At 37.8% G+C, this 23,465-nt stretch overlaps 1 protein-coding gene and 1 pseudogene across 10 annotated transcripts in view; both read left to right on the top strand.

Moving 5' to 3' along the window:
- Positions 1 to 23,465, top strand: part of AHI1 (Abelson helper integration site 1) — a 231,387-nt gene that overhangs the window by 111,502 nt on the left and 96,420 nt on the right. The gene's annotated exons all lie outside the window — the stretch shown is intronic.
- LOC131280530 (U6 spliceosomal RNA) lies at positions 10,086 to 10,186 on the top strand (annotated as a pseudogene).

Genomic DNA, 23,465 nt, shown 5'->3' with positions numbered 1-23,465 from the left:
TGAAAAAGAAAAATGAAATTGGAGGAATCACTCTACCTGACTTCAAAACATACTACAAAGCTGCAGTAGTGAAAATGGCATGGTATTGGCACAAAGGATAGACACACTGACCAGTGGAACTCAATTGAGAGTTCTGATATAGATCCTCATGTATACACTCATCCGATATTTGACAAGGCCACCAAGCCCACCAAGAGAATGGCCTCTTCAACAAATAGTGCCTAGAGAATTGGATATCCATATGCAAAAGAAGGAAAGAAGATTACCATCTCACATCTTATACAAAAATCAGCTCAAGATGGATCTAAGACCTAAATGTAAGAGCCAAGAACGTAAAGACATTGGAAAACAATGTAGGGAAGCATCTACAGGACCTTGTAATAGGAAATGGCTTCATGAACTTCACACCAAAAGCATGAGCAGCAAAAGAACAAATAGATAAATGGGACTTCCTCAAAATTAAGGCCTTTTGCACCTCAAAAGAGTTTGTCAAGAAAGCGTAAAGGGACCCTACCCAATGGGAGAAATAATTGGTAACCATATATCTGATAGGAAACTTATATCCTGCTTATATAAAGAACTCCCATATCTCAAGAATAAAAAGACAAACCATTTTGAAAATGGGAAAAAGATCTGAACAGACGCTTCTCCAAAGAAGAAATACAAATGGCTAAAAAGCACATGAAAAAATGCTCAAAATCACTAGCTGTTAGGGAAATGCAAATCAAAACTACAATGAGATACCATCTTACTCCCAGCTAACAAAAAAAACACAGAAGGCTACAAGTGCTGGCGAGGATGTGGAGGAATGGGAACACTCATCCACTCCTGATGGGAATGCAGAAGGATCCAGCCATTCTAGAAGACAGTTTGGTGGTTTCTCAAAAAGTTAGCTGTAGATTTGCCATATGATCTAGTGATTCCACTGCTGGATATATACCCAGAAGAACTGAAGATAAGGACACAAACCGATATATGCACACCAATGTTCATAGCAGCATTGTTCACTATTGCTAAAAGTTAGAATCAACCCAAATGCCTATCAACAGATGAATGGATAAATAAAATGTGGTATATACATACAATGGAATACTACTCAGCTATAAGAAGGAATATAGTACAAACACATGTGATAACATGGATGAACCTTGAGGACCTTATGTTGAGTGAAGCAAGCCAAGCATTGAAGGACAAATACTACATGACCTCTCTGTTATTAAACAAGGAAACCAAGCTGTCTCAGAGAGCTTGAGACTGGATGATAGGCTTAAAGGAATCTGAGGGGGTGAGGAAGGTTGCATGCTGATGCCTACATGGGTGAAGTCTATGATAAGCTGGAGGTAAGTATTTGTACAAGGAAGGGATAAGATGGAGGCATAGGGATACCTTTGGGTTTGGCTTTGTGGACTTGAGGGGGCTAGGGTTGGGAGGATGGGTCAGATGGCCCAAGAAATTGGGGGGAGCGCTGGGGGGGAACAGTTGAATATGGGACACTGTCAGGTATATGGTTGAAACTGTAATGTTGAGAAAACTCTTTAGAAAATATAATAAGGAAGGATTACATGTTTAAGGTGCTTGAGGGGGGTATCTGGTACAGGGGCAGGCTTCTAGGGAGTGTGTGAGTGCTCGTTTTGTCATAATGTGTTATATCATTGGGTGGAGACCCACACACTGAGTGGGAAGGTGTACCCACATCCTGGGGAGACCTGATGTTCTCAAACAGAAGGAATTGTATCTCTCAAGAGAGTCGGAGCTCCCAATTGGTTACAGCAGTCTAGTATGTCAAGCCCTCAGCATTGTTGTAGGTATCTGTAAATCTGGTCCCTCAAGTAGTGAAGATTGATTGTCACTGTGGGCCCTGAGGGGGGGGGGGGGGGGGAGAGAGGTATAGAATACATGGAAGCAGAGCAACTGGGGGGCAATGGAAGTGCTTCACAAGATCATGTAATGATGGATATGGGACATGTTAGCTTACACCAAAAGTGTGTAGAAGTCTATAAGCTAAAATGTAAACCATAATGTAAAACATAAGGAAACTAAAAATTTTTAAATGTATACAGTCTAAAATGTAAATCATAGTGTAAACCATAATGTAAACCAAAATGGAACCATGTTTGATAGCTATGTTTCAAAATCTGTACATCAGCTGCAGCAAATATAACATGAACATGTAAAAAGATCATTGCTGGGGAAAGGGGGAAAGGGGTTTGATGTTAGATATATGAGAGTCCCCTATATTATATATGTGAATTACTATGATCTAAAACTTTTTTGAAGACAAAATTAAAAATTAGAAGGAAAAAAAAGGATGTAGACACTGAGGAAGAAATAAAAGAAAGTGCCTTGCCACTGTACATAGAGAGCAACACCTATTATAGTGATGAAAGGCAAAACATTAAAAACAAAGCTTTATAATATTTTCATTTTTTAATACACCAATTTATTTTTACTTTCTTTTAGTATTTTTAAATTAGTATGTATTCTATTTCTGAACTTTAAACCCATCACTACATTTCAATTTCCTATTAATTGAATTTGGCAATATATTAGGCTTCATTGTTGAAGAAGTTTTGGGCCACAGAGAGGTTCAACTATGCCAGGGGAGGAATACTGGTGTGGGATGTTATTGATGGGGGGCACATGGGTGGGAGGGAGTTCTCCAGGGCATGTATATAGAGGACATAAAAATGTTCTGATATTTGTTGGGTATTTTCAGAGTAGTTACAGTTACAAAAGCCAACTGAAGGAATGCTGAGTTCCTACCCAGGGGAGCTCTGTCACATTCCCCAATGGACTAGCAATAATCCCCCAAGTGCACCAGCAAAGACCAACAAGGAAAGATGGTCCAATAATGAGCCTTTGATACTGATGATTATGCTTATGAGCCTGTCTGCCTGAAATATGAATTAGGCCTAGAGCTGCAGGGTACCTAAGAGTTACTTCCTGAGTCTCCATATTGCTCAAATGTGGCCACTCTCTAAGCCACACTCAGCATGTAAATACATTACTTTCTCCCCAGCATGGGATATGACTCCTGGGGATGAGCCTCCCTGGCACCGAGGGATTTCTACCAATCACAGACTGGTGATGCAGCTAGAAAGAGACCTTGAATAAAAGGGTCAACTCATACCAGCAGAATATCTCAGCCTACATGTAGGATCATGTATTAAAAACTGCTTTTTTACCTTGAATAAAAGGGGGAAATGGTAAAGACAAATGAGTTTATATGGCATAAAGTCTTCAAAATGAGCCAGAAGGTCATCAGAGGGGTTGCACTTATGCACGCCTCAGCAGGACCTCAGAAAAAGCCAAAGTAGATACAACCCTAGGTACTGGTTCTCCTCAAGGCTGTGGAGACCCACAGGGTATATAATCATGGCAGATGGATTTGGAGTTTTGTGCCATGTCAGAGAGCCCTACTTTGGAATTTGTGCTCCTGAGTGTGATGGGGCTGGACTCAGATGTGACCTTTCTACACATGCCTCTTCTGTCACTTTTACTGAACCCTGTGGTTGGTGCTAGGGATGGTGTATACTCAGGGGACTTGAATCTCTAGACTGCCCATGTGTCATCTGGGCCTTGAGCCTCAGCAGAGTTTTAATTCCTACTCTCTGGGTCGTTGGACTTACCCAGGTCAGCTAACAGGGAGGTGAAGATGGTCAACCACCACATCAGGGAATCAAGAGTGCCTACAACTGCAAGCAGAAGAATTACATCCATTATCCATGTGGAATCTAAGCCCCCTCTTGATATAGAGGTGGAGTGGACATCACCATCCCAGGGTCCACAGAATGGAGGAATAAAATATGGATCAGAGTGGACTTACTGATATTCTACTATAAAACTATTGTGACTAGTAATAGAAGGAAATTGTAGCATTGAGGTGGAGAAAGTGGCCATGGTAGTTGCTGAGGGCAGGGAGAGGGAAGAAGAGATGTGATGTGGAGGCATTTTTGGGACTTCGAGTTGTCTTAAGTGATATTGCAGGGTCAAATGCTGGTCTTTATATGTCCTGCCATAACCACTGAATGTACTAGGGAAGAGTGTGAACTACAGGGTAAACTATTATCCATGTAGTGCAGCAGTGCTCCAAAATGTGTTCAGTGAATGCAGTGAGTATGCCACAATGATGGGGGAGATTGTTAGTGTGGGAGGAGTGGGTAGGGGGGTGAGGGGTATACGGGAACCTCTTATGTTTTTTAATGTAACATTTTTGTGATGTATATATCTTCAAAAAAAATACAATTTACAAAAATGATAGGAATGGTGGGTGGGGAGTATGCTATATGGGAACCTCTTATGTTTTTTAATGTAATGTTCATTGTGATCTATTAACTTTAATTTTTAAAAAGCGTAAAACATAATATTCCCTCTGAGATATTACATTTATCTTAACACTCTTGGAAGGAGCAATATAAATGCAAACTTTTCTCCTCATTTAAATCTGTTGATTTGAACAAGTTTGAATTTGCCAACTATTTTCTAGTCATTTATTTTGGAAGAAGGTGTTTTATGTGGTATTTGTATGGTGTATATGGTTTCAACTTTATAATTATTTTAAACCTTTCCCCCATCTCTCAAAAATAGAAACTTGCCTTAGGCTTTCCTTCACTTTTAGTCACATTTGCGTGTTTGTGTGTGCTATGCTTGTTTGTTTAAGAACCTACTAAATTTTGTTGTTGAAGTACCCTGTAGCATTTTGCCTAGTGAATTAATTTTAAAAGTGAAATAATTGCATTAACAATCAGTAAAAAACTAAAAGCAAGCAACTGAAACCATAAACTGTAGGAAGTTAAAGTGAGATCTTACTGATTTAATGAATATGAAAACTACAGAATTCTCCCATAGCCAAAGTTACATGCTAGACCCTTAAATCTGTATTTTATAGCTATTCTGATTTTTTCCAAAACCTCTTAATAATGTATTAACAATTTAATTTGTTTTTTTATATTTTAAATATTTATAGTAGTTATTTGCATAGAGCAATTTTAAAAAGAAATCAAATGTAGAATTTTTAAGATTTTAGGTAAAGTTAAACAATTTTAGTATATACAATATACAACTCATATATGAAATCTAATCTTTGAAAGATATTCGGCCTCAAACTTGTGTAGCAAACTCTGTCAGCTAATCCATTTCTTTCACATAAGAAACAGAAACATAATCATCACCGTGGATGAGTTTGAGTTTTCTGAAAGAAGCTTCTATATTTCCACTCTTCTGTGTTACTTCTGGTGACAACATTACCATTCTTTCAACTTTGAGGTGGACTTTATACCCTTCTCCTCTCCTCTTTTTTTCCAACTAGTCTGTCTCACAGTCCTCTGTTTCTTTTTTCTACATCCCTCTTAATTCAGCAGTTGTTTTTAATCTCTGTAGTCTCATTCTTGACCTCTTTGTTCTCTTTTTTGTATCAAAGTTTTGTGGACATAATTACATTTTCCTAAATCTAAATAAAGTCCTTTTCTCTGAATTGATGTTTTCTGTTTTCAGTTTTCTCATCTTATGTATCTTATGATTTTTTTCTGTCATGCTGCTGGTTTTCTTTATATGTCTGGTGGTCCTTGGTCTCTTGTCTGTTTTTAAATATGACATATGGCTTCCCTTTTCGTGGTTAAATAGCTCCATAATCTTGCTCTTTTCTCACCTTAGCAGAAAGTCTTTTGAGAACTCTGTGTGGATAGGACACACTAGCTGGCAACTTCTGTTCAAGGTAAACAGGCAGGATGAATGGGCCCACCTGTCAGGCTGTGAGACCCTAATTGCAGAATGAGAATAATAGAGACAATTCCACTGATTTTTTTTTTTTTTTTTTTTTGCCTGTTAATGCTGGCAGCCTCCATTTTCTGTGTGAGGTTTGCAGCCTGTTTGGCATAGGTGGTTTATATAGGGACCATCAATGATTTCTCCTGCTTGTTTTTCTTTTGTTTTGTTCTGCTTTTTGCCTTCCCTTACCCCTACCAAATATTCCGATTCTGTGTTCACAGGCCCTCTGAGTTTCAGATTGTTGCATAGTTCCTATCTCTACTGTAACCTGCCCCCCCAAAATGTCTTTTAACAGATATTTCCCACAACTTTCCATCTTCCATAAATTTGTTGAAATCTCTAATCTTTTCTTTTCAAGCTCACCAGTGACCTTCACCAGTGGTTGGTCCTTTGTCCTTATCTTGTTTGATCTATCAGGAGGTTTTGGCATACTTGATCAGTTATTTAATGTGCTGGCTTCAGGAACACCACACTCTCTTGGTTTTCCCCTTAGCTCATTGGCCTCTCCTTTTCATGGCAATCTGATCTTCTGTTATTTTCGACACATGCTTATTTCCTTAGTGAGCTCTCACTTGAAATAAAATCCATGTGCTGGTGATTGTCCTTTTGTGGCGCCCGTCTCCAGCCCATACCCCTCACCTGAACACTGAACTCCAGATGTGCACCATCCCTTCAGTAGCCTCACACCTCAAGCAGCTGTTGAGCACTTGAAATGTGGCTGGTATGACTAAGGAACTCAATTTTTAATTTTATTTGATTTTAACATTCAAATTTTAATAACTGCAGGTGGGTAGTAGCCAGCATAGTGGACAGTAAGGATCTGTAAAATCAATCTACTTCTGTGTGAATCATCTTTAATACCATACATATTGGATATTTCACACAGAGAACAGATTACCAGTTTTAAAAATAAATGGTGCACAGTAGTGCTTTTAATGGTAAAGCTTCCCAGAATGTAATGTTGAAGATTCTGTGGTACTTCACCACCATAATTTTGAAGATCTGTTATTAACAAGCAGTACTGATTTACTTTAATAGGGTCTGACCTCTAGAAGATTTTTATTTAAATCACTTCATGATATTTTGGTATAACTTAGCCAAGAGGTCAGAGAGAGACCTCAATTATAGATCCAGATTATCTTGTTTATGCTATGACCTTGAGAAAAACACTTATTTGTGTCATCTTAGTGTCTTGTCATTTGAAAATAGAGAGTAGGAAAGTGTTTAAAAGTGAAAGTGTTGAGAGACCAAACTGTGTTTGATATGAACAATGCAATAAGAACTATAGATGCACTCTTTATGACTATATTCAGAACTACTTTAATCCTTAAACATTTCTATTTTAAATTTAACTTTCTGCTAAATTTTGGAAAGGGAATGCACCCATGTTTCTAGAATTAAATTAGTAAATATCTTGTGTTAAAGTCCAAATTCCTCTGATATACATATTATTTCAAATACAACTTCTAGGTATAATGCATTAAAATATTTTTATGAGAAAAGTAGTTTATATTTTATAATTCAAAAATAGGAGACTTTGAAGGTTTCAACTACTTTATCAGAACATAATTTATACAGTAGTGATTGGTGAATGCTATATAATTTACTGCTGTCCCTCCTGGGCAAAGAAATCTCTATCAGGAAACAGTTGACTGAAAGCTAGGGATTAAACAACATTACACCAGCACTTTATGGCTGAAATGGACAGGGTGAGGGAGCTGGTTTTCAATGGCTAAATTATTTTGATCAGGGCATAATTTTATTGTCTGTTTTTATGGTTTTAAAAATAAAACAACATTTAATTTAAATTAATCTATGTTGTCTAATTTAATGTCGGTAAGTAAAACATGTTACTCTTTTTATCTCAAAATGAAATTGTCAGTTTTTTCCCAATTTTATAGATAATTAGGCATGCAAATGTTATTATTGCATGTATATGTTTCCAAACATATTGATGTTAAAGTAAGTTTTTCAGCAACTTCTACTGATTATAAATATAATGCATGCTTTTGAAGAAAAATATTCCATAATTTTATCATTTTTAAATTTCTAGATATTATGATTTTTCCAGTTTTCAGTATTATAGTGAAACATTTAGGTAGAAAATGTTGACCACACGTCTGATAATGAAAAAATTTTACTTTACATTTCAAATTAAAGGTCGTTTTAATCCCTATTAATCATAAATTCTTATTCCTTCCCTTTATATACCTACACATTAACATTTTCTTATAATATCAGTGTCCATTTCAACCTTTATGTTCTATGATTCTGCGAAGAGAGATGAATCTTAGGTAAATGCCTTTTTATGTACCAGTTTGTTCCTGTGGTGGGCATTGCATCATAAAAATAATATTTTTGTTGCCTTTGTAAATCCCTGTGTCCCAAAGTAAGTTTTTAAAAAATTAAGTCTGGGAGAAGAAATAGTTTGGTTTTAAAACATTTTAGTTTGTATCTACTGAGTATATAATATAGCTCTGGAAATTCTTAGGAATTGGGTTGTCTAACATAAGTCCTCATAATACTCTTACTCAGGTAGGTCACGGCCCTCTAAGACTTGAGTCAGAATGGCCCCCAGGTCTACCTTAGGGCAGCACAGTGAGCTCTTTGCTGTTTGGAGGTTGAGTCAGTTTGGTCTGGAGAGCGAGCAGGCTATGTTATAGAATTTACTGGTAATGTTCTCTGGAAATGAATGTCCATCACTTATTGAAAACTTCAACTAAAGATGGAAACGAGGCTTAGGAATCAGACCTTCTGGTAATGATAAAGGCATCAGAGATAATGTTGATTTGTACTTTTCAGAATATCAAATGCGTGTTTATAGGAAGCTTTTTCCTTGAATGAAAAGTGGATGATAATGTAAAGACTCACTCTCTGTGTTGTTCTTAGTCAGCAAACATGCCTGCAAGTCTGAGAGCAATGTTGGTGAGAAATACAGAAACTGAGAGATGACTAAATGGACTGACTGGTCATTTTTCAAAAATAATTTAAGGTTTTTGCATTGAAAGTGATTAATAAGTAAAAAGTGGAACTTTGTCCTAATTCTCTAATATCAGGCTATAGTTTATCCTCCCCCCAACTTTCTCCTCTGGGAAATAGCCAATTAAAATTTGATAAGGGGTAAAAATTATTTGTTGTCTAGCATCCATTCTTTTCTTTTTTAGCAGAATCAGAAATACTGTGTTTTAGGAGAACCACCTTAATGAAAGTGGTTACTGTTTTAAAATTTAAAACTTTTTTATACTTTATCAAATATTCATTTATCAAATATACTTTATCAAATATGCAGTTCATCAACCAATGTTTACCAAAAAACCTTGCCATCCTGGCAGACAGGTCGTTACAGGCTAGTCGGGGAAGCCAGCAGGCAAGAAAGAGGTAGTTGTGACACATGGTGAGTTCACAGGCGATGAGCATAAAGCCCAGGGAGTGCAGACAAGAGAGTCAGCCTGCTTGACTGTATCATCTTCAGAAAATACGCTCCATGTCGTGGTCATTTATGACTTTGTGTCCTCTCAACACATGGAGGAGTCCTCCAACTAGCCACTTGGACCTGGGGAGCTGTAGCAGGTGACTATGTCACGAGTCATTTAATAACTTCTCTTCTTAAAGCTCCTTTCTTCACATCTGCCTTGCGAGGCTGTTCTGGTATTCTGAGAATGAGAGCGTGGCGAGTTCGAAGGCACTCCAGTTTCCTTCATGTGAGCATGAGAGTGTGTGTATATAACTTGTGGATTGAGTTAGTAATGGAGTAATGGAGTAATGGAGTGTGCTTGTCCATGTTTGTTGTATATATTTGCCACCCTTTTGAGAAGAATCAACTCTTTTGCATCTCACTGCAGTTAAGTTTTTCTGAGAAGTAGGGTGGGGATAAGCAGGGTTTATTTTTTTATTTGGAGTAATGCAGGATCAGCAATGTTTGCTTTGGGGGATTTTTTGGGGGGGAAGCACTCCTCTTTTCCTTTTTTTCTTTTTTCAGGTAGTTATGAGGCTTGATGCTTATTGTCACCTCAGTCTTTTTCATATGTGCATTTTAAAGTGGAGATTAAACAAGAAGTTGAAAGGAGAGCACTTTAAACAGTAAAGTTAAAGGCAGTTATAAATACAATGGTATTAGCGTTTGGGCAGAATGACATACTATTCCTTGAACTTTTAAAAGAAAAAAGTTAATACAGCTTAATAAGGATAGATAGCTGCTATATATACTATAGCAGTACATAAAACAGGTAAAAATCCATGCCCTTGTTTAGCTTACCTTTTAATGGAGAGATATAGACAATAATAAAACAGGTAAAAATAGAATAAATAAAAGACAGTGCTTGCTTTGGTAGCAAATAATACAAAAATTGGAGCAATACAGAGATTAACATGACCCCTGAGCAAGTATGACAGGCATATTTGTGAAGCATCTCATATTTTTATTCATGATTGTTCTGTAAACACACAACTTCTCTTATTAATAAAGAAAAAAAAATAAGGCAGGGAAGGGAAATAGAGTAGAATGGAAGTAAATTGAAGTTTCTGGTTTTTTGTTTTTGTATTTTTTTTTTACAGTTGGAACACACTTATAATTTATCTTCACTTTTTAAAAATAAACTTTATATTTTAGAGCATTTTTTGGTTTAGAGGAAAATTGCACAGAAATTACACAAAGTTCCCATATATCCCCTTTCCTCCTACCACAGTTTCCCTTCTAATTAATATCTTACATTAGTGTGGCATATTTGTACAATCTTGACGGATACACTATTATTAACTAAAGTGCATAAGTTACATTAGAGGTCTGTGTGTGTACAGTTTTTTAGGTTTTCACAAATGTGGAATGTCCTGTATCCACCATTGCAGTTTCATACAGAATAGTTCAATGTCCTAAAACTGCCCTGGGCTCCACCTACTTGTCCCTCCATCCCTGCCCCCAGACCTTGGCAGCCCCTGATCTTTTTATGGTCTGTAGGTTTGCCATTTCCAGAGTGTTGTATAGTTGGAATCACACAGTATGTAGCCTTTTCAGACTGGCTTCTTTCATGTAGCAACATGCATTTAAGGTTCCTCATGTCTTCATAGTTTGACAACTCTTTTTTTTTTTCTTGCTTAATAGTATTCTGTTGTATGGACATATCATAGGTTGCTGTTTTAAATAGAGTGATCAAGGAAAACTCAACAAAGAAAATGACATTTGAACAAAATTTTGAAGAAGGACGAAAGGGAGCAAGGCATGTCACCTGGGAGAGGAGCCTCCCTGACCCACATCCTAAGACAGGAATGTGCTTGGTGTGTGTTCAGAACAGCAGGGGGTCAGTATGGCTGCTGTGGAGGGAGAAGGGGTGCTTAGGAGACAGTGGGACCAGATGGCACAGATCTTGTCTCAATAGTGCACGCATCCCAGGCACTGGCAGTCCTTACTGTAGACATTTTTTTTAAAATATATTTTTTATTTTTTTTAAAGATACTTAGATTACACAAAATATTACTTAAAGAAATATAAGGGATTCCCATATGCCCCACTCCCCACACCTCCCACCCTTCCTCACATTTACAACTTCTTTCATTAGTGTGGTACATTTCTTGGAATTGATGAACACATTTGGAGCATTGCCACTAAGTGTGGATTAAAGTTTACATTGTAGTTTACACTCTCTCCCACTCAATTCTGTAGGTTATGGCAGGATATATAATGGCCTATATCAGTCATTGGAATGTCATTCAGACAATCCAAGTCCCCAAAATGCCCCCATATCACACCTCTTTTTCCCTCTCCCTTCCTTCAGCACCTCCAGTGGCCACTGTCTCCATGTTGAAGCAATTTCTTCCATTGCTAGTATACCAATAAGTCTATAGTAGAATACCAGTAAGTCCACTCTAGTCCATATTTTTTCCCCAATCCTGAGGATTGTGGGATGGTGATGCCCACTCCTCCTCGAATTGAAATGGACCTTGATCCCATATAGCTGATGAATGGGATTCTCTTGCTTACAGTTGTAGACTCTCTGAGTTCCTTGGTATGGTGGTTGTCCATCCTCACCTCCTTGTTAGTCTGTAGACATATTTTCTTTAAAGGAGGGAGCCTTTGAAGAGGGACAGGTCTTGTGCGGCTTGATGCTTGCTATAATAAGAGCAATGAACAAAGGACACTGGGTAGGATGTAGTTGTAGCAGCACTGGAGGGGAAGATAAGGCCTCTTAGAGAAGGCAATTTTAAACTGCTCCTAAAAGGTATTAAGGCATTTCAGACTGGAAGACCAATTAAAACATGATTTGAATAATTCATATGGAAGAAAGGGACTGCAGTAAGAAAGTGAGCATTTAGATACTTCAGTATTACACATGTGGACTATAAGTGGTGAAGGCAGAAAGGTGGAAGGTGAGAGTGGCCACATCTTCTAGTAAAGGCATGGATTGCAAGCCATTAATGAGAAAAGGGAAATATGGGAGCATTGGGAGAAAGATAGTGGGTTGTACTGGGACATATGAAGTTTGAAGTTCCTGGAAGACGTCTGGAACAATGTATCTAATAGCATGCTCATTCATTTGAGACATATTTATTAAACATCCTACTGTGAGTTGGGCTCTAAGCTAGAAACTAGTCTGCATTCTTTGAAATACAGGTTTGGCACATTATACACAGATTCAGGAGTCATTTTCTTTGTATGCTTCACTGCAATAACAAATCTGAATTTAAAAGAAATTTAACTATAGTGATCTTTTATCCTTTTTGTACTTTACCTGTGATTTTCAAGGTACAGTAATAATATTATGCTTAAAATAAGTTTAATATTAAAGACTTATAGATGGCTAATTATATCTTAAAGTTTGAGCCCACAGAGTTGAAGTATATTGGCCTTGCCTAAGTAATAAACATGTGGCAGAACTTCATTAGAAATATACCTGACTGTTCTCAGATTGGATCAGTAGACCACATCAGGAAGGATGTGATTTGAACAGTTATCATTCTCCTCTTAGAGTTTCCTGAGGGAATTCATCAAATACCGAAAATTCTGTGGCAGGATTTCCATTTTCCCTGAGAAGAATCCATGCAGCAGGGTGTGGTGTGATTGTAGGCCTCTGGAGCAGGAGCAGGAGAGGGTTGGAATCTCTCCCACGTGAGCAGGGACATGTGCTGAGTGGAGGGACAGAGAAGAAAGGAGGGACTTTTAAGACATTTTCAGGGACATGGGTCTGTATATGCACATGGGCATACCTATCTACATGTTCACGTGCTGTGTATGTTTTTTAATACAAATATTTTTAAGGAATGATAAACTCAATATTTTCACCTCAGGTTGTGTGAAGCTATAAATCTTCTAAAGCAGAACTCATTGTTAGAATATCAGACCTTTTGTCATGTGTATAATTAATTATAATGCTTATTCTCTATTATTTTATCCCTTTGATACTTTATTTCTACATTTCTCTAAAAGTGGGTGAGAAAATATGGCAAAAATATGATACTTTAAACACCAAAGTCAAAATGAGCAACCTGATAACTTTGTGTGTGTGTGCGTGCACAATGTGGCAGTTATAGGTTAAAGTGTTTGTGAATATATTAACTCATGTAGCAACTTAGATGCTTACTGATGTTTTCCCTCTACTGATGAGGAAATGGAGGCATGGGGTAGATAAGCAACTTACTTATGCTTACAGAGCCAATAATAGCCAGGCAGGCCAGGTCCAGAATCAGGATAAAGTATCCTAATAAATTGTCCTTTGAAATATATTTTTTTCTAATTTTTTTTTTAAGATTTATTTTATTTATTTCTTTCCCTTTGCCCCACCCCCCACCCCACACCCCTATTGTCTGCTCTCTGTGTCCATTTGCTATGTGTTCTTCTGTGTCTGCTTTGCATTCTTGCCAGGAGGCACTAGGAATCTGTGTCTCTTTTTTTGTTGTGTCATCTTGCTGCGTAAGCAGTCTGTGTGTGTGGGGGTACTCCTACATGGAGGGCATCCCTGCATGGCACATCATTCCTTGCACACGGCAGCACTCCACGTGGGCCAGCTCACCACACAGGCCAGGAGGCCCTGGCTATGGAACCCTGGACCTCCTATATGGTAGGCAGGCACTCTTATCAGTTGAGCCACATCCGCTTCACTTTCTAATTGTTAAGAAACGAAAACTATTAATAGAGAATTACAAATAACTCGGACTTCTGATTTGAGAAGATAGTTTTCTCTGAAAATTATTACCCTTTTCAGTGAACACCGTAACTTTACTGAGTGAAGGAATCAACACATAAATTATAAGGGCATGTTATAGTTATTCATTCTGAACATTAACTTTTGAGTTTTCTTTATTTTTTAGGAAGGTGTGTTCATAAACCCAGGGCTCAGGCATGGGAGGGAGGGTTTTGTTTGTTGCTTTTTTTGCTGTTTGCTTTTCAATGGCTGTTGAGTTTGTTTGTTTTTTAATGTAAACTTGAACCCTACTTGCATGGAAGATTTTGCAGTCTTCAAAATCATTGAAAATGTGCTTGCCTACTATACTACTTTTCTAGAACTGCAATAACAAATTATCAAATACTGGGTGACTTAAAACAACAGAAATTTATTCTCTCACTGTTCTGGAGGCATCGACAAGGCCCTCCTCTGTCTGAAGGCCTCTCTCCTAACTTCCGGTGGTTGCTGGCAGTCAGCATCCTTGGCCTGTGGCTGCCTCCTTCTAGCCCCTACCTTTACTGCCATGTCATCCTCACTCTGTGTCTTTGTGTCTCTAAATCTCTCTCTCCTTCTAAGGACAATAGTCACTGGATTGAGGGCCCACTCAAATCCTGGATGACCTCCTTTTAATTTGATTACGTCTGCAAAGACCTTATTTTCAAATAAGGTCACATTCCCAGATCCCAGGATTTTGGACTTCAACATGTATCTTTTTTAGGGGGGGAAGGGGTCAGCACATAGCTCAACCCACTATACCTACTGTAAGATCTTTTAATCTATTAAGGGCCTATACTCCTTTACCATACTTTGTTCTGAAATTTTTCAAAACCAGAAAAAGTTGAAAAAAATAGTAAAATAAAAAAGTTTTGTTTCTCCCCTCCCAAAACTTTATCATGCATTGCTAAGAATAGGAATATTCTCCTATATAACCACAGTTGCATTTTCACACCTAAGAAAACTAGCAATGATCCTATATGATCATCTAATAAACAGTTTATATTCAGATTTTCCTAATTGTATCAAAAACATCTTTAGCAGTTTTTTTGTCTGCTTGCCTGTTTTATCTAATATTTAATCCATGTTCACACCTGCAGTAGTTGTGTCATTTTCATCTAATCTAGAATAGTTTCCTCCTTTTTTATGATTTTGTGACATTAGGTTTTCTAGACTCTGACTGGGCCCTTCTCTTGATAGAATGTCCAGTGTTTTGGATTTTTCTGACTTTCTCTGTGATTTTGCATCAGATCAGGAGGCATATAATATCTGGTTGGCCCACAATTGATGTTACTAAGTGTGGTTCTTGTCTAAGATGGTGAACACCAGGAATCTGTCCATTGTCAAAATAAATTTTCCTCTTTGTAATTCTGAGTAATCTATGTAAGATGACACTTTGAGACCATGTAAATGTCCTCTTCCCCAATAATCTGCTCAACAGTTCAGGATCCATTTATGATCCTGGCCTGAATTAATTACTTCAGAGGAGGTTACCTGTGGTGATTTACTAATGCCATCATTCCATCTCTCTTTATTGGCTGGTGTTTTTCAGTCAAGAAGAGTTTCCTTTTTTACTTTCCTGTCTTTCTTTCACTTTGAGTATTATGGATTTGTTGGTTTGCTTTTTCTTTACTAGGGAAGTTGTGGGTTTACAGAACAATCATATATAAAATACAGGATTCCCATACACCACCCCACCACCAACACCTTACATAGGTGTGGAACATTTTTTATAATTGATGATAACACGTTTATGTAATTGTACTATTGATTGAAGTCCATGGTTTAACTTAGGGCTCACCATTTGTGTAGTGTAATTCCATGGATTTTTTTAAAAATTTTTATTCTGTTACATATTCTATTAGATTGTACACAATCTAACATTTCCCTTTTTAGTCATATTCAGACATATGTTTCAGTTTTGTTAATTATATTCCCAGTGTTATGCTACCATCATCACCATCCACTACAGAAACTTTTCCATCGTTCCAAAGTAACATTAAGTAACATCCCTTTTCCTGTCTCTACCTCTTGCCCTGGTAACCTATATTCTAGATTCTGACTCTATAGGTTTGCTTATGCTAATTGTTTCAGATCAGTGAGATCATACAATATTTGTTCTTTTATGTCTGGCTTATTTCACTCAACACAATGTCTTCCAGGTTCATCCATGCTGCTGTCTGTATCAAGACTTTTTTCCTCTTTACGGCAGAATAATATTCCATCGTGTGCATATACCACATTTTATTTATCCACTGATTGGTTGAAGAACACTTGGGTTGGTTCCATCCTTGGCAATTGTGAATAATGCCACTATGAATTTTGTTGTGCAAACATCTGTTTGAGTCCCTGCTTTCAGTTCCTTTGGGTATATAAATAGTAGTGGGATTGCCAGGTCATATGGTAGTTCTATGCTTAGCTTTCTGAAAAACTACCAAATTGTCTTCCACAGTAGCTGCACCATTGTATATTGTCACCAGAAATGAATGAGTATCCCTATTTCTCCTCTCAAACACTTTTTATTTTCCATCTTTTTAATAACAGCCATGATAATGGGTATGAAATGGTATTCATTATGGTTTTGATTTGCATTTCCCTGAAGGCTAATGATGTTGAGCGTCTGGTCATGTACTTTCTGGCCTTTTGTATATGTTCTTTGGGGAAATGTCTCTTTAAGTATTTTGCCCATTTTTTAATTGAACTCTTTGTCTTTTTTATTAAGTCGAAAGATTTCTTGTTATATACTGGATATTAATACTTAAACAGAGATGTGGTTTCCAAATATTTTCTCCCATTGTGTAGGTTGTTGTTTTACTTTCAGGATAAACCCCTTTGAGGAACAAAAGTGTTTAACTTTGATGAGATCCCATTTGTTTCTTTTGATTGTTGTGCTTTGGGTGTAAAGTCTAAAAGGCATTGCCTAGCACAGGACCTGATGATATTTCCTTACATCCTCTTCTAAGAGTTTGATAGTTGTAGCTCTTATATTTAGGTCATTGAACAATTTTGAGTTGATTTTTGTGTATGGTGTTAGGTAAAGGTCCTCCTATGTTTTTTTTTGTTTTTGCAAGTGGAACTCCAGTTTTCTCAGCACTGTTGAAGAGACTGTTCTTTCCCAATTAAGTAGGCTCTGCCACCTTGTCACAAATCAGATGGCCATAAATGTGAGGGTTGATTTCTGAGTTCCCATTTCTATTCCTTTGGTCTATATATCTGTCCTTGTGTCTACTATACTGTTTGATTACTGTAGCTTTGTAATAAATTTTAAGATTGGGAAGTATGAGCCCTCCAACTTCATTTTTTTTTATCCAAGATGGATTTAACTATTTGGGACCCTTTATCTTTCAGTATAAATTTGGTGATTGACTTTTTCATATCTGCAAAGAAGATTATTGGAATTTGGACTAGGATTGCATTGAATCTGGATTTGTTTCTAATTCAGTGTGTTTTAATGCTCAAATGGTCTTTTGACTTAGCAAAGGAGAGCCTCTTCATGCCTGTTTGCCTGTCTTTTGGCATGAGCCAGTCAGCCTTTGAGCCCTTTCTCACTTTTGATGTCCTAGGTTCACCTGATACTTTCCCTCCCCACACCTGGAACCAGTCAAAACTTTAAGGAAACCTGGAGTTTGGTATTTAGAAACTAAAACCAAGCACTAACTGTGCTCACTGCTATTGGGGTATCACTGTGTCTAGACCCTTCCAGTGGACATATCTAGGAAATAATGTTTTAAAAAATCAGTAAGTTTATACTGATACTTACACTTAAAATTACCATTATTGTGTATTTATAGCTTTTTGTTACAGTGTGAAACATATAATTTATATTAACATATACTTTTTCCTTATTCGCTTTAGCTTATAATATACATATAATTACATATAATAATTTCAGAACATCAAAATTAATATTACTGATAGTAAATCTAAGTGACATTTAAAATTTCTTTGTGAGAGGTCCCCTGTCAGTTGCTCCACCTCAGTTCCTGGTCTCTGCTGCGCTTCACCTTGACTCTCCCCTTCATCTCTCTTTTGTTGCATCATCATCTTGCTGCAGTACTCGCTCGCGCGGGTATTGGCTCACCATGCGGGCATTCGGCTTACCACACAGTCACTGGCTCATTGCACAAGCACTCGCATGGGCAGTCAGCTTACCTCATGGGCACTTGGCTCTCCATGCCGGCACTCAGCTCACCACGCAGGCACTTGAGCAGGTACTGGCTCACCGCGCAGGCACACTTTCTCTCCTTTTTCACCAGGAGGCTGCAGGGATCGAACTTGGGTCCTCCCGTACGGTAGACAGAGGCCCTGTCACTTGAGCCATATCCGCTTCCCCATTATATAGCTTTTGACTATGCAATGCAAAGTTTTATTTAAAGGCTTTCCCATACATAGGTTTATAAAGGAATTAATCATATTTTCTTCTAGGATTGGTATAGCTTCATTTTTTAGCATTTAAATATCTGATCCATTAAGTATTTGTTATTTTGGTATATGGTGTGAAGAAGGGATCCCTATTTCTTTATCCAGGTAACCATCTAGTTGTCCCAACATCATGAATTTTTTTAAAAAATCTCTTCATATTTATATGCTTCCTTTCCATATGTAGTTGGATTTGTTTCTGAACCTTTTAATCTGTTCTTTTGGTCTTCCTATCTACTCATACATTAATATCATGTTGTCTTAACTGTAAAGAGTTTTTAGAATATGTGTTGTTTTTTTTAAAGATTTATTTATTTATTTCTCTCTCCTTCCCCCCAACCCCGGTTGTCTATTCTCTGTGACTCTTTGCTGTGTCTTCTTTGTCCGCTTCTGTTGTTGTGAGTGGCACGGGAATCTGTGTTTCTTTTCGTTGAGTCATCTTGTTGTGTCAGCTCTCTGTGTGTGCGGTGCCATTCCTGGGCAGGCTGCACTTTCTTTCGTGCTGGGTGGCTCTCCTTACAGGGCACACGCCTTGCATGTGGGGCTCCCCCACGCGGGGACACCCCTGCATGGCAGGGCACTCCTTGCGTGCATCAGCACTGCACATGGGCCAGCTGCACACGGGTCAAGGAGGCCCGGGGTTTGAACCGTGAACCTCCCATGTGGTAGACAGACGCCCTAACCACTGGGCCAAGTCTGCCGCCTAGAATATGTATTGATAGTAATGTTTATCCCCACTCATGACTTTCTTTTTTTAGGATTTTCTAGGTATTTTTTCACATATCTTCTATGTGAATTTACAATCACCTTGCCTAGTGCTGGGGAAAGAAAATGTTATTTTTATCAGAATCACATTGAATTCATATATTATCTTGGGGATAATTGAATGTTTATGGTGTTACATGGTTCTGTCTCAGAACAAGGGGATGTCCTTCTACCCGTTCAAGACTGCTTGTGTCTTGATAAATCAGCAGTGTTTTAATGTTTTCATCACTCTGTTTTGCATGTTATATTTATTCAAATATTTTATCTTTCATATTGCTAATATAAATGGGGTATATTCTTCCACTATATCTTCCAAATGTTTGTTTAAATATATATAGAACATTGATTTTTGTATACGAAGTTTTATATCCTAACTTTCTGAATTATTTTCTTAGTCCTATTACTGGTTGTATTAATTTTAGCATTGATTTTTTGGGGGATTTCTAGGTATAAAATCATATTACCTGCAAATTATAGTTCCTTATCATCTCTGGAAATCTCAACATAAACAACTTTATATTAAATTTGACAGAAGAGGCCCATGCATTATTAAACTCTATATTCAGCCATATGTAATGCAGTTTATTTCATTTCTTAATAGCCATAGGTAATCAAAACTTAATTCTCTCTCTGTCCTATGTAGAGTTCATGGGGATTTCCAAAATTCAAATAGGATGCATACTTATTGTGTTCCCTCAATCATAAATAACTTTAAAAGTATTGTGACAGGGAGGATAGAGGCCCTCCTGTTCTAGCACAGTGCCTTGTGCTTAGTGGGTAACTCATAAACATTGGGTGTTGGTACAGAAGATTGCTGGATATATGTTTTGGCTTAGAGTTTGGCTCATATTCTTACCCCTCCCCCCCTTTTTTTCCAATAAATCTACTTGTCTTTATTCTCTTTATTGTTTCTGAGTTGAAGGTTGGTAGAATTAAAGAAGTTGAAAAAGTCTATAACATTCTCCTAGGCAAATCTGTCAGGCACAAAGAGGTAAAAATACCAAATAAAATAAAGTAAAATACCTAAAGTGTCTTTCAAGAAACATATATAATTGCTTCCATTATCTTCTATAGGTTGTACTAATACTTAGAAAATTACTATTTTTCAGTAATATATTTCAGTTTTGCAACAAGTTTAGGAACTTTACCAAAGGAAGTAATAAATTAATGTTTTTAAAAACATTTATTCAAACATCCTGATGAAGGCCTACAGTTAACCTAGTGTTACAGCCTGTGAACATGGTGGATATGGCACTAGAGATGATGTTCATTCGGTGAGCATTTAAGTCAACTCTTGAGGACCCAGACACTGGATACAAAGACAAATAACCCAGTTCCTGACTACAGGGACTAAACAAATGCATAAATGGGGGCTTAGGTACATGGGTTTCTGTCCTGGTTTGGGTGCCCTTGGGAAAGTTAATTTCTGAAAGCCACTGTATCCTTCTTTTAAAATGGGGAGATCTTTAAGACATCTTAAAAGTTCTTAATGCTTGTTTTGTGTTTGTTTTATTTTAATTAAAGATATTTTTTGACTCTCACATTGAGCTCAGTGGGTACCACAAATTAAAGTTCATTTGATCTTCTTCAGGTTACTGAGTCTACTTAAGAGTACTGCTAGTTTTCTTTGCCTGCCTTTAGTTTATGGTCCCAACTATACTCATGGAAGTCTAAAAGAACCTGGCCAACTGTGGCCCTTCTGCTGAGGCAAAGGAATAAGCATTTCTTCTCAAGTCTCATCCAATGCAAGTTACAGCTGTCACCCTATAACTGGACCTGGCAGCACATTCTTCTACAGAGTAGGTTCCTTCTAGGTTCACGGTGGCCCACAGGATCTGCCAGACCCTTGATATACTACAACCATTTGGTTTCCCAGGAGATTTAAGCTTCTGCTGAGAGCTCCCCATGAACTCTGTAAGCCCAGTCTTTTGCCCACACCTTTGGAAGAAGTCTGCTTTTCCTGCATAGATCCTTTGTCAGCACCAAAGAAAGCAAAGTCCCCGTCCATCTGTCCCATGCACTGGCATTGAGACCCCAGAAGAAACATCGTCTTCTGAGGTACTCTCCAGGACTTGCCAGCCCTCAACCCTTGGTCCTTGTAGGCCTCTAGAAAGTTACTAAATTATCGGATTTCAAGTTTTAAAATAAGAAGTAAAAAAAAAAGCTGCTTACCTGGAAGGTTAAGCGGAAGGATTATCATAAAGATAAAATTTATGAAGATAGAGATAAAATGCGCGGAAAAATTACAGTTGAATAAATAATAGGATAACATTTCCCTGAGCAGAAGAATGATAAGAGTCTGAAGGTTAATAGAGTTTATCAACTGCCAGGAAAGATCAATAATAGCAAAAGCACACCTAAGCTAGTCTTGGTAGAATTCTTAGTTTCCTAGACAAAGAGACAAGCTTCTGTATAGGAAGAATAGGTTTCTTAAACATAGGAAAAGGGATCTGATGAGCATTAGACTTCTCACTTAAAACACTGGGAGCTTGGGAGGTAGTGAAATTACACATAGAGATAACCTAGGAAGAGTATTTCCTATACAAAAATCCATTATTCAGACAAGGTATCATACATCTGTCAGAAAATTTGGGAGGCATATTTGGCAAGGATTTATAGAATACTCTAGCCAAGTGACAATTGAATCAGAACAGATATCTCAAAGGACAAAAGGTTACTTTTTCCGCTAGACATGGAAGGATACGTTTTTTCCCTGTAGTAGGTTCTTTTGTTTCCTGAGTTCATATTTAGCACTTTTACAAATTTTCAAGTACTCTACTTTTATCCTTTTAAACTTAACTATGTAAATGTATGTAGCAGAATAGGGACCTAAAAATATAGTCTTGGTGTGGGGGAAAGGTATGTTGGGATGTGTAGTATCTTTGTTCAGGAATTCTATTTGGATAGATACTTAATGTTATTGTTATTACACTTGGTTTTGTTCTGATTATGGCTATTAATTTAGTACCTGCCTTTCTTACTAAATTTTAAACTATGTGAAGAAAGAAATTACATGTCAGGAGATGTGATGGTTAGGCTAATGTGTCTACTGGGCCAGATAGTGGTGCCCAGTTGTTTGGTCAAGCAAGCTCTGGGCTAATTGTAATACACGGGCATTTCATGGACTTTAATCATCAGTGATTGTTTGTATATATGGTTGATTACACTATAATTAACTGAGGAGATTGCCATCAGCAATAAGTGATGTCTCATCCAATCAGTTGAAGGCCTTAAAAGGGGAAGTGATTTAAATATTCAGGGAGAGAATTCCCATCTTTTCTTAAGATAGTCCTGGGAAACTCAGAGGACCTTCACCAGAGTCCCTGGCTTGCAGCCTCCCCTGTAGAATTTGGACTTGTGCATCCCCATGGTCCAATGGCACAGTTTTATAAAATCTCTTATTATTTACAGGTTTCTTTCAGTTCCATTTCTCTGGAGAACCCTAACAACCTTAAAAATGGGATTTCTGTATTGGTTCTGGGGTTTTTGCAATTGACTCCTTATTCTGATTAGATTCAAGGGCACTAATGACTGTTTCCAATAATTAAGAGACCAATGACAGTCCGTGGCATGAGTTGATGATAGAGATAACACAAAATATCACCACTGGCTATGACTACTTGTATTCTTATAAGAGACAAGGCTCTGGTTGACAGTGTTTTTAACACCTTAAGAGAATATTGTAGAGATAAAAGGTATAATGATGTTGGCTCACTGTTTCTGAAAATGCTGGAAACAGTTACAAAAGAATGGGATGAGCTGAAGGTTTCAAATTTGCAGCTTAATTGCCACATGAATGATGTGAAAGTTTCTGTGTGTGCCCTGAAAGTCTTGTTTAGTGCAGCCACCGACTTGAGATCTCTGAAAACCAGACTCAGAGTCTCATTGTGCAAGTAGAAGTTATAACAGAAAGACAATCTCACTCTTGCAGGGTGTATGCTATTAAAGTGAGGGCATTGATTTATTCTTGAGGATTGAGATAAAGACATATGGGTTGGTGATGATGGCAGTAAGGATATTGAAACCCTAAATTCTGCTGAGACTTTGCCGGATAAACCTGTACTGGTCTGCCCTGAGGAGCCAGCCGCCAACCTCCTCCCTGCTCTGAGAAAGGTACCACCCAACCTCAAGCTAGCATCACCCAACCTCTAACCTGCGCCCAAGGAGCCCAGACCTCCTCCCTGCCCTGAGGAGACAACCACCTAACCTCTATTCTGCCCTGAGGAGTCCACCATCCCACCTCTACCTGAAGAGATTAATCCTGTCTCACCAGATGAAACTGCAAGATGCCCTGAGGTAACTGGCTTGCAAGACACTTTGTATGCTTCTCCTTACCCACCCCTACCACCCCTCTTTTCTTCCAGACTA

This window comes from Dasypus novemcinctus, chromosome 11, assembly GCF_030445035.2.
Source record: "Dasypus novemcinctus isolate mDasNov1 chromosome 11, mDasNov1.1.hap2, whole genome shotgun sequence".
Classification (NCBI taxonomy): Eukaryota; Metazoa; Chordata; class Mammalia; order Cingulata; family Dasypodidae; genus Dasypus; species Dasypus novemcinctus.
This window is presented reverse-complemented; position numbering and strand designations above follow the sequence as displayed.